This window comes from Maylandia zebra, linkage group LG2, assembly GCF_041146795.1.
Source record: "Maylandia zebra isolate NMK-2024a linkage group LG2, Mzebra_GT3a, whole genome shotgun sequence".
NCBI lineage: Eukaryota > Metazoa > Chordata > Actinopteri > Cichliformes > Cichlidae > Maylandia > Maylandia zebra.
In genome coordinates, this window is record NC_135168.1 from 10,569,526 (window position 1) to 10,579,692 (window position 10,167).

The following is a 10,167-nucleotide window of genomic DNA, read 5'->3' on the forward strand; positions in this document are numbered from 1 at the left end:
ACAATCATATGACCCCCTATGAGCAGCACCCTAACCATGGATTGGAGAAGAATGTGAGATGGTAACAATGAGAGCTCAGGAGATGGCAAATACACTAGAAGAGCTACCTTTATATCACGCTGAGCTGAGGGTTTGTCAAGCCCAGCTCAGATTTTCAGGAGAAAGGTGATGTGAACCAAAAGCAGGAGGAGGTCATCACTGCTGGACTGAAGGCTAAGAAGGAAGAGCTTCTGCTGTTTGCAGTGTATACTGCTGTGGATGCTGTATCGTGTGACATGCACAAGATGTTTTATTCAGACTGAACTCTTTCTTTGTAGTGTTTACCTGGAGAAGATCGGAGGGGCTGGCTAAAATGATGAAAGCTCGAAGCAGATTAGAACACCGCTTTGAAAACTTGTACGTGATGCTGTGGGGTTGATTCAGTGACCTTGTGGGGCCATAACAGAGAAATGACAGCAGTGTAGTGGATCAAATAAAGAGTGATGATGTTATATTTGTGACTGTAGCAGGACCAAGGCTCAAAAGGTTGCAGGCGTTGTTAATTGAGCAGAAGATGGACGGCATCAAGCCCTCTCCTCGACAGCTACAGGATCACAGTCTGCAGGTTCAGTTATGCAACGTTTTAGCATCGATGCGTGAAGTTAAGAGCAGACAGGGAGGTTATTTTTGCACTGGGCTGGAATGACTCAGTTTACCTGTCAAAGGCTATCACGGCTGGGAGAAAACCCTCAGCATTAGTAAAGAAGGACCACGGTGGCCTCTGGGTAGAAACACTGCAGAGTTCATGTGGATACGCTGCTGCATTAGGTCAGATAGAAATATCATAAAGCATCATTAAGAAAAAACGTTTATTAAGAACAAATGTTTAAATATTGTTAACGTGTTTCCCAGAAACATCTGTAGAGACAAAGAGCTTTCTGTTGTTGCTTCGAGGAAACAAGCTCTTCTTTTTAGTTTTGTCCTGGTATTTATTCCAGGACGGACTCATCCACTGAGCAGTGTTTGGGTTTCTTCGTTTTCCTCGTTCTGGATGCAAACTATTACAACTCGGGCTTTATTTCAGTGACAATGGCCTTAAGCTGCAATACAACAGGAAGTTACTCATATATAGTAATTTCCCAGACCATATTAAAAATCCATTAACAGGAAATACAAATGATGGGACAATGCCACAGCATGGACATTAGAACAGTTGGGAAAATTTACCTGGAAAAAGGTGAAAATGAGGCTTCATTGAACTGGAATTACAAAGACCAGGAATGTGAGATCCACCAGCCACAACTGAGGGTTTTTACACGTCATATCCTCAAAGTAGAACTACAGTGATCAAAAGAATCGACTTTAATGTTATTCTTTCTTTATTTATGTCAGATTTAACCCCCCAAAAAGCTTTAATCTTTAACTAGTCTTTGGACGTAGCTACAGTACGGTCAGGTTGACAGTTTATGGGTAACATGTGGCCACCAGGCACTGTGACACACTTCCATGTTATATTAGGTTTATTTGATACACAGCAGTTTATATAGAGAAAAAAAGGTTCGTGTGTCAGCTTTCCCAGTTCAAACCGGTACAGACCAAATAAGGAAACGTCTTCCTGCCTTGTGAGCAAAGAAGTATCCTGTGTGTAGTTTATCAGTTCAGCTACAATTTATGATCATCCCAGCAAAATACACTCCTAGACATAAAATACAGAGTTCTTTCATTAGTGAATTCTGAAACAAACCACCTAGCCTTTAACGAGCCTTTTTCTAAGAGATAAAGAAAAAGGGAGGATGGGAGTAAGGAAGTGGTCTCGTCTCTGTGGTATTTTCGACCTTGGGGTACCAGCTTGTGAGTCCTACACATTAATTCTTGGGTCACAGAGAAAGAGAAAAACAACTAGTAGATGGGCCTTATTGAGTAACAGTTTTCCTGTATAAAACAATAAAACAATATCCTGTAAATGCTACCATGGTATCAAAATATCACAACAGTAATAGTAATACTAATGCAGTATGTCAGTGAAAAAACAACTAAAGTCAGTTGAGCTGAAAAGATACCAAACAAAGCAAGAGGAGGAAAAAATAAAATGAAACAATCTGAGGGTGAAATACAAACGTAAACTCAAAGGAGTCACAAATGTCCGGTTGTGTTTCAGACCTCAGAGGGTGAATCCAACAAATCATGAAAAATGAGGTTTACATGTTTGTTCATGACAGTGCAGATTTCTGACATTTTGTGTCATTTAAGCTGCAACAATGTGACTGTTTTCTAACAAAAACAGTGAAACTTAAGTTAGACTTGTGTTTGTAAATGAAGCGCCCCATGTTGTGTAGCTTTCTGGAGTTTATACTTATTGGGCTACATATGTATTTAATATACAGGCTGTACAGTACATAACATCAAAACTCACATGTTTCATGTAACTAAAGTGTGTAATCATGTGGGTACAGACAATAATTAAGTTATAGACTATATTTATATGAAAAACGTGCATACTTACTGCATTTGAATCATTTTAACCACATGTAACCACCTGCATATGTGTTTGGGGGGAAAAGGCTTTGATTTTGCCACCCTAAGAAAATTTCTCTAGAGCCACCCCTGACCATTTCACAGGATTTGCATTTAAAGATGCAACAAGACTAAAATGGTTAGGGTCAGGAGGTCAAAGGTCAGAGCTCCTGTGGGTCTGAGGGCGGCCTCACGCTGGAGAAGGATGAAGGCGTCTGACCTGAGCCAGTGTTTGACATGAACACATCAGCACTGCTGTCAGTGAGCCTAACGACAGCCGTTAGCATCATTTCAGTGTTTCAGTCATAAAAACACTTCCTGTCACTGTGGTGGTTACAGTGACATCATGCAGTTTGTGCTTTGACCTCCAGAGGGCGACAAATCAGCACAGACAGAGAGCTCCATTCAAACTTTGCTGCCATCAGGAATAATTCTTCAAATATAATCATCAGTGTTTGAGCAGTTATGATATCAGGGACAATCTAGACATGTGTGACAATACTGAACATGTCACATGACACACCTCAAACATCATGTGATCCACTCTCAGTCTGCACTTTCATTCATGACTTCAACAGGTTGAAATGAGCTTTGAAGAAACATCAGTTCAGTGCTGAAACATTTAAACGCTGCAGGAAGAACAACAACAAAGTGATGACGGATGTTTGTGCTTCAAACAGGAAAACCAGCAGAAATAAATCACAGCCTGCCAGAGGTTTGGAGTTTCCCAGGTGCAACTGAACGCAGCACAGTGTTCCAATGCTCCTGATTGTCCTCAAACGTCTCTTTGGGTGTTTCCTTCCTGCTCAAAGTTTACGTTCACTTCCTGAACTTCGTGGAGTGGAGCTTGTTGTTGGTGTGTGAAGAAACTGTAAGTTTGCTTTGTTTCCTCCTTTAACAGTTTGTCTTTAGGAACTTTACTGTTTGTTCAGCTCGTGTTTGATTTCTTCACACAACAAACTGTGTGTGTTTGTATTTCCGGTCTCTCCATTAAAGTCAGTGTGTAATGTTTCCTGGCTAACATCAGCTGTGTGCAGCTTAGTTCAGCACAAATCTGCCGCTCCATAGTTCACGGTAACGGACTCACAGCTGGACCAACGAGGCCGAGTGTGTCCGCCACTCTGAGCTACGTTCGTGTTTGTGTACTTGTAGTTTGTACTTTGAGTTCACTCAGAGCCCACAGAGGACGCAGCGTACGTGATGACGTCACAGCCCTTTACCTCCTTTACTGTGACTGTGATTAATATTTACACACGAGACACCTGCAGAGCTCTGACGCTAAGCTAGCACACAGCATGCTAACACTAAGCTAACACTAAGCTAACACTAAGCTAACGCTAAGCTAGCACACAGCATGCTAACACTAAGCTAACGCTAAGCTAGCACACAGCATGCTAACACTAAGCTAAAGCTAGGCTAGCCAAGAACCCAGAGTGAGGTTAAAGCTAGTGATGGGCAGATGAAGCCTCATGAAGCACTGAAGCTTTTCATCCAATTGGTTCACCCCAACGCGAAGCTTCTTGAAGCTTCATTTGCTCTAGTAGGACACCTACTGGACGTAAAAATATTAGTTGGCATGAATTTGAAGAGTGTGGCCTTTTTGCACACAGCCTGTAAATGTCAACAACAAAAGGAGTGTGTAAAACATGTATATTGTAGTGATGCAGTGTACTGTGTATATTTATACTGGCAGTATGGAACATGATTATTTGGAAATGCCTAAAATGGAAATGATCATATACTGTGAGGTGAGGTGTGGACAGTGGTTGTGCTTTTGTAACATTGAGGCAAGGACAGTGATTAGTGTTTAGGGGACACATCATTGGTTTTTGTTAAAAAGAAACAGTTTCTCCACTGTGGCAGGTCGTAGGCGATTTTTTTTTTCTAAACTGTCTCTAACTCTCACTAACCGCAACTCTCCATCAAACGCCCACATTTTGTCTGAGGGGTTTATATCGCTGTCATAGCTCGCGGCAAAGTTCGAACCGCTTCCTGAACCAGTCACGTGGTACAGCCGGGCAGCGAGGCTTCGGACGTCATCATTTTCAGCTCCTCCCATAAATGAAGCAAGCCTCGATACGCGCTTCGCGGAAACGCCCCCTCCATTACTCGACACACGCTTCGAAGCCTCGATACAGAACGTCACATCACTAGTTAAAGCTGAGTAAACACTGACCCCAGACCAGCACCGTGATAAAGTGAGCTGCTGCTGCTGAACTTGAACAGGTAACAAAGTGATGAGCAGTCAGGCTGCAGGTTTCTACCTGTTCATGTTTCTACAGTAGAATCACTTTGAAGTGTCTTTGTGCTGTTTCATCTTTGATTTGTGTTCATAAACACTCAGAGAAACATCACGTGACCTCATCAGGATCTGTGTTGGTGTGTGGGGCTGTACCTCAGCTTTATGTTGTTACATGCTCATTTGTTCATTTTACACAGTAACATCAAAGTAATGTTATGAGGAGTAATGAAGTAACGTACTCCATTACTTTTAATCAAAGTGTTCTGTGTAATATGTGTAATAATGACTGTTTTGAGTAATGACCAACACTGATCACAACAAAGAGGAAATGCCTCCAACATGCACAAACATTTGAGCCACAACATGCAGTTAATGTGCACAAATGTCTTTGATATGCTGCTCAGTGATGGTGGTGACTGTCAGAGCAGAGCTACTGAGAATCAATAAGTAATATCAATGATGGGATCAGAATCACTAAATTCTTCTCATCCCTGTCAGTATCATACATGTGCTGTATAATGTGATAAATGTAGAGGTGCTGGCTGTTCTCTCACTCTGCTGTTTAGCTGTAAAGGACGCCTCCCTGCCTTTGTCTCATTCATGACCTTTAATAGTCTCTTCTAACATGCAGAGATCTGTATGATCTGTTTCATAGAGTCTAACCAGCCTGTACAGGTAACAACAACAGTCACTGCATCACTGACACACAAACGTCATCTCTGTCAATAACAACATTCATACATGGAATAAAAACACATCAGTGGATCATTGCTGGAGCTGATGTTTGTGCTCCTGGTGCAAAGGCTCTCAGTTTCCTCCTTGAAATAACATCAGTGGTGGGTCAGCGACATGCTTTCTTTCCCTCTCAGGTTTAAATATCTGGGACTCTCCACCGTTTGGTTTTAGAGCTGAAGAAGCTTCTCAGATGAAACGTCTTCCAGAAACTTAAAGACGTCTCTTTTCTCTCCAAGCTCCTTAGATCACATGACCTGGATGACTGAACCTACAGACACATTGACCTGGTTTCATGGTCACATGACGGGTCAGAGGTCAGCGACTGTAACTCAGTGACTCCTGTTAATGTGAACTCACTGAGTGTTTGTGGTTTACCTCTCAGACTGACTGAAGATGATGATGGAGGAAGAGGAGGACAGAGCAGAGTCTGCAGGGTCCAGCTGTCCGTCTGTGAGGAGTGACGGGTCCAAAGGTTATAATCCAAACTTCAGTGGTGAACCTGGAGCAACGAGGTCAGAGAGCTGAACTCACTGAGTAACAGAAATAATTCTGCACTGACATTATAATCAGTGTTGACTCTGGTTGATTGTCTGACTGTGTTTGTGAGCTGAGAGGAAATGAAAATGAGTTTGTAACAAAAATCAGTTTTGTCCAGTTTTCCTGTAAAAAGCTGAACTCTAATCTAAGAGGATGTTACTGACAGGAAACAGCTGCATTATCTGCAGTCTGTGTGATCACAGCTGCTTCAATCATGTTTGTGTCTGCAGAGGTCAGAGGTCACAGTCTGCAGGGTCCAGCTGTCCGTCTGTGAGGAGTGACCGGTCCAAAGATCTAAATCCACTCTTCAGTGGTGAACCTGGAGCAACGAGGTCAGAGAGCTGTGATGACTCCTTTACATGTTTGTGTTTCCTGGATAAATATGACCTGAAACATCCTCAGATTGTTACAAAGATTCATTAAAAAGAAAACAATGAAAGAGAAAAGATCCAAATGTTCGACTTGGTCATTTGCTGTTTGAGGACAGTGATGCTCATATCTGTGGGGAAAGTGTGACCTGAGTGGGTTCATGTTTGTCTTTAAAGAACAGAGCTGCTCTGATTCTCTTTGTGTCTGATCTGTTAAACAGTCTGAGAGGTCACACAGAGACCCAGCAGCTAAAGCCTGGATCATACTGGCTGCTGTTACTCCATCAGGACAACACTGAACCACAGTGGTGTGGATGTAGTGGATAAATCCCACCATACTGATGCTCAGAGTTAACCACAGGGAACAAAACCAGATGTTACCTTCAGATTGTGACCTTTGGAGTGGACGATGCAGATTTCAATAGAGAATAAATGTTGTTGTTTTTCAGCTGTGAAGAAAGAATCTAATTTTCTGAACTGAAGAATTTATGATGCTGGAAACAACATGGAGACTATAACACAACATTTCCACTGTGTTCATAGAATGAATGTAAAACTGTCAGACATTCATTAAATATGCAAAATGTCTACAGAAGCATCAGAGGGTCAGACGTGAAGCACTCAGTGATTTTGATCAAATGACTCATCAGTTATTGATCTGTACTACACTGATCTACCACGTTAGTAAAGCTGGTGTTCTGGTGGTGGAGGGAGACTCGGATCATGTTCTGGTTTTGGAGCAGTGATCTGCTGATGGTTCAGTTTGATGAGCTTCTTCAAAATCATCCCTGACATCACCACTGAAAGGACGTCCATGAAAACAGACTGAAAATTACTGATATGTTCACAATCTGAGAGTTTAAAACTTGACAGACTTGATTCAGATGAAGTTATTTGAGCAGAAACTCCTGGATCTTTATCCTGTGTTGATCTAATCCTTCATGGTTCCTCCACAGAGTGGACCAGCAGAGCTCAGAGGTTCCCAGTGGTCAGTCTGCCCAGCAGCATCAAACACAGCTGGACTCCATATTTATGGTCTGTACATGTACAACAACTACTGTTACATCTGTTCTGTTCACAGTCATCTCCATGCTGCTCTTTGTAGACCAGTGGATCGTCAGTGTGTCCAACATGGATCTGATGTTTGGCTCCATGATTTCAGTCTGATTGGCTCATTCATAAATATTCTGTTCCAGCTGCTGGAGGACAACATCATCACTTTTGTGAAGAACGAGCTGAAGAAGATCCAGAAGGTTCTGAGTCCAGGTTACCCAGAATGCTTAGAGAGTCAGAGGAGCAGCAGCAGAGAGGCGTTTGTGAAGATCACAGTGGACTTCCTGAGGAGAATGAAGCAGGAGGAGCTGGCTGACCGTCTGCAGAGACGTAAGAGGATTTATCTAAAGATTTAAGCTGCTGGATAAATGAGACATTTTCCAGAGATGGAAGATGGAGCAACATGTTTTAAAGATTAGTTCTTTTTGGAATTGAGTGTTTATTTTTCTTCTCATTCAGAGCTTCAAGCTGCAGTTTGTCACCGTAACCTTAAATCCACCCTGAAGGAGAAGTTCCAGTGTGTGTTTGAGGGCATCGCTAAAGCAGGAAACCCAACCCTCCTGAATCAGATCTACACAGAGCTCTACATCACAGAGGGAGGGACTGCAGAGGTCAATGATGAACATGAGGTCAGACAGATTGAAACAGCATCCAGGAAACCAGACAGACCAGAAACAACAATCAGACAAGAAGACATCTTTAAAGCCTCACCTGGAAGAGATGAACCAATCAGAACAGTGCTGACAAAGGGAGTGGCTGGCATTGGGAAAACAGTCTTAACACAGAAATACAGCCTGGACTGGGCTGAAGACGAAGCCAACCAGGACATCCAGTTCATATTTCCATTCACTTTCAGAGAGCTGAATGTGCTGAAAGAGGAAAAGTTCAGCTTGGTGGGACTTGTTCATCACTTCTTTACTGAAACCAAAGAAGCAGGAATCTGCAGCTTTGAAGACTTCCAGGTTGTGTTCATCTTTGATGGTCTGGATGAGTGTCGACTTCCTCTGGACTTCCACAAAACTACAATCCTAACTGACCCTAGAAAGTCCACCTCAGTGGATGTGCTGCTGATAAACCTCATCAGGGGGAAACTGCTTCCCTCTGCTCGCCTCTGGATAACCACACGACCTGCAGCAGCCAATCAGATCCCTCCCGACTGTGTTGGCATGGTGACAGAGGTCAGAGGGTTCACTGACCCACAGAAGGAGGAGTACTTCAGGAAGAGATTCAGAGATGAGGAGCAGGCCAGCAGGATCATCTCCCACATCAAGACATCACGAAGCCTCCACATCATGTGTCACATCCCAGTCTTCTGCTGGATCACTGCTACAGTTCTGGAGGATGTGCTGGAAACCAGAGAGGGAGGACAGCTGCCCAAGACCCTGACTGAGATGTACATCCACTTCCTGGTGGTTCAGGCCAAAGTGAAGAAGGTCAAGTATGATGGAGGAGCTGAGACAGATCCACACTGGAGTCCAGAGAGCAGGAAGATGATGGAGTCTCTGGGAAAACTGGCTTTTGATCAGCTGCAGAAAGGAAACCTGATCTTCTATGAATCAGACCTGACAGAGTGTGGCATCGATATCAGAGCAGCCTCAGTGTACTCAGGAGTGTTCACACAGATCTTTAAAGAGGAGAGAGGACTGTACCAGGACAAGGTGTTCTGCTTCATCCATCTGAGTGTTCAGGAGTTTCTGGCTGCTCTTCATGTCCATCTGACCTTCATCAACTCTGGACTCAATCTGCTGGAACAACAACAAACAACCTCTACATGGTCTAAACTATTTAACAAACTAAAACTTCAATCTCTCCACCAGAGTGCTGTGAACAAGGCCTTACGGAGTCCAAATGGACACCTGGACCTGTTCCTCCGCTTCCTCCTGGGTCTTTCACTGCAGACCAATCAGACTCTCCTACGAGGTCTGCTGACACAGACAGGAAGCAGCTCACTGACCAATCAGGAAACAGTCCAGTACATCAAGAAGAAGCTCAGTAAGAATCTGTCTGCAGAGAAAAGCATCAATCTGTTCCACTGTCTGAATGAACTGAATGATCGTTCTCTAGTGGAGGAGATCCAACAGTCCCTGAGATCAGGAAGTCTCTCCACAGATAAACTGTCTCCTGCTCAGTGGTCAGCTCTGGTCTTCATCTTACTGTCATCAGAAGGAGATCTGGATGTGTTTGACCTGAAGAAATACTCTGCTTCAGAGGAGGCTCTTCTGAGGCTGCTGCCAGTGGTCAAAGCCTCCAACAAAGCTCTGTGAGTACATTTGTACTCATGTCTTTACTTTTAACATCCAACTGTGTCAGTAATTTATTGCATGGTGGGTCCTGCATTAAAGAAAGCATTTGAATTACTCAGTGAATCCTGGCAGCCAGAGAAACATCCTTAGTTCCACTTTAAACTAAACTCTGCTTCGGTCTTCCACAGTGTGTTTGTTGTTTCTTTGTTGTTGTTGGCCTGCTCTCTCCTCTCACTCCAATCTGGTTGCAGCAGATGTTTGTCCCTCCCTGAACCTGCAGACTTGGGTGCAGCACCTCAGTTCATCTTCAGTCTGAAACCAGCTGTTTTAGCTATATCCCCTCAAGCACACCTTCCCTGGTCATCTCTGCTGTGGTTGCTATAAAATTTAATCTTGATTTAAAAAAAAAAGAACAAAAAACTTCAAGTCAGACTTGATGCCATTTGTTGGCAGCATGGTGCCTGTTTGTCTTTGATAATAAACTGCAGCACAGTCT

The 10,167-nt window shown here is 43.2% G+C and overlaps 1 protein-coding gene across 1 annotated transcript in view; it reads left to right on the top strand.

Moving 5' to 3' along the window:
- The first annotated feature begins 3,319 nt into the window (after positions 1-3,319).
- LOC112432752 (NLR family CARD domain-containing protein 3) overlaps positions 3,320-10,167 on the top strand; it is a 75,293-nt gene continuing 68,445 nt past the window's right edge. The window contains exon 1 of the mRNA XM_076889016.1: positions 3,320-3,364. The gene's annotated coding sequence lies outside the window, so the exon portion shown is untranslated. The remainder of the gene's footprint in view (positions 3,365-10,167) is intronic.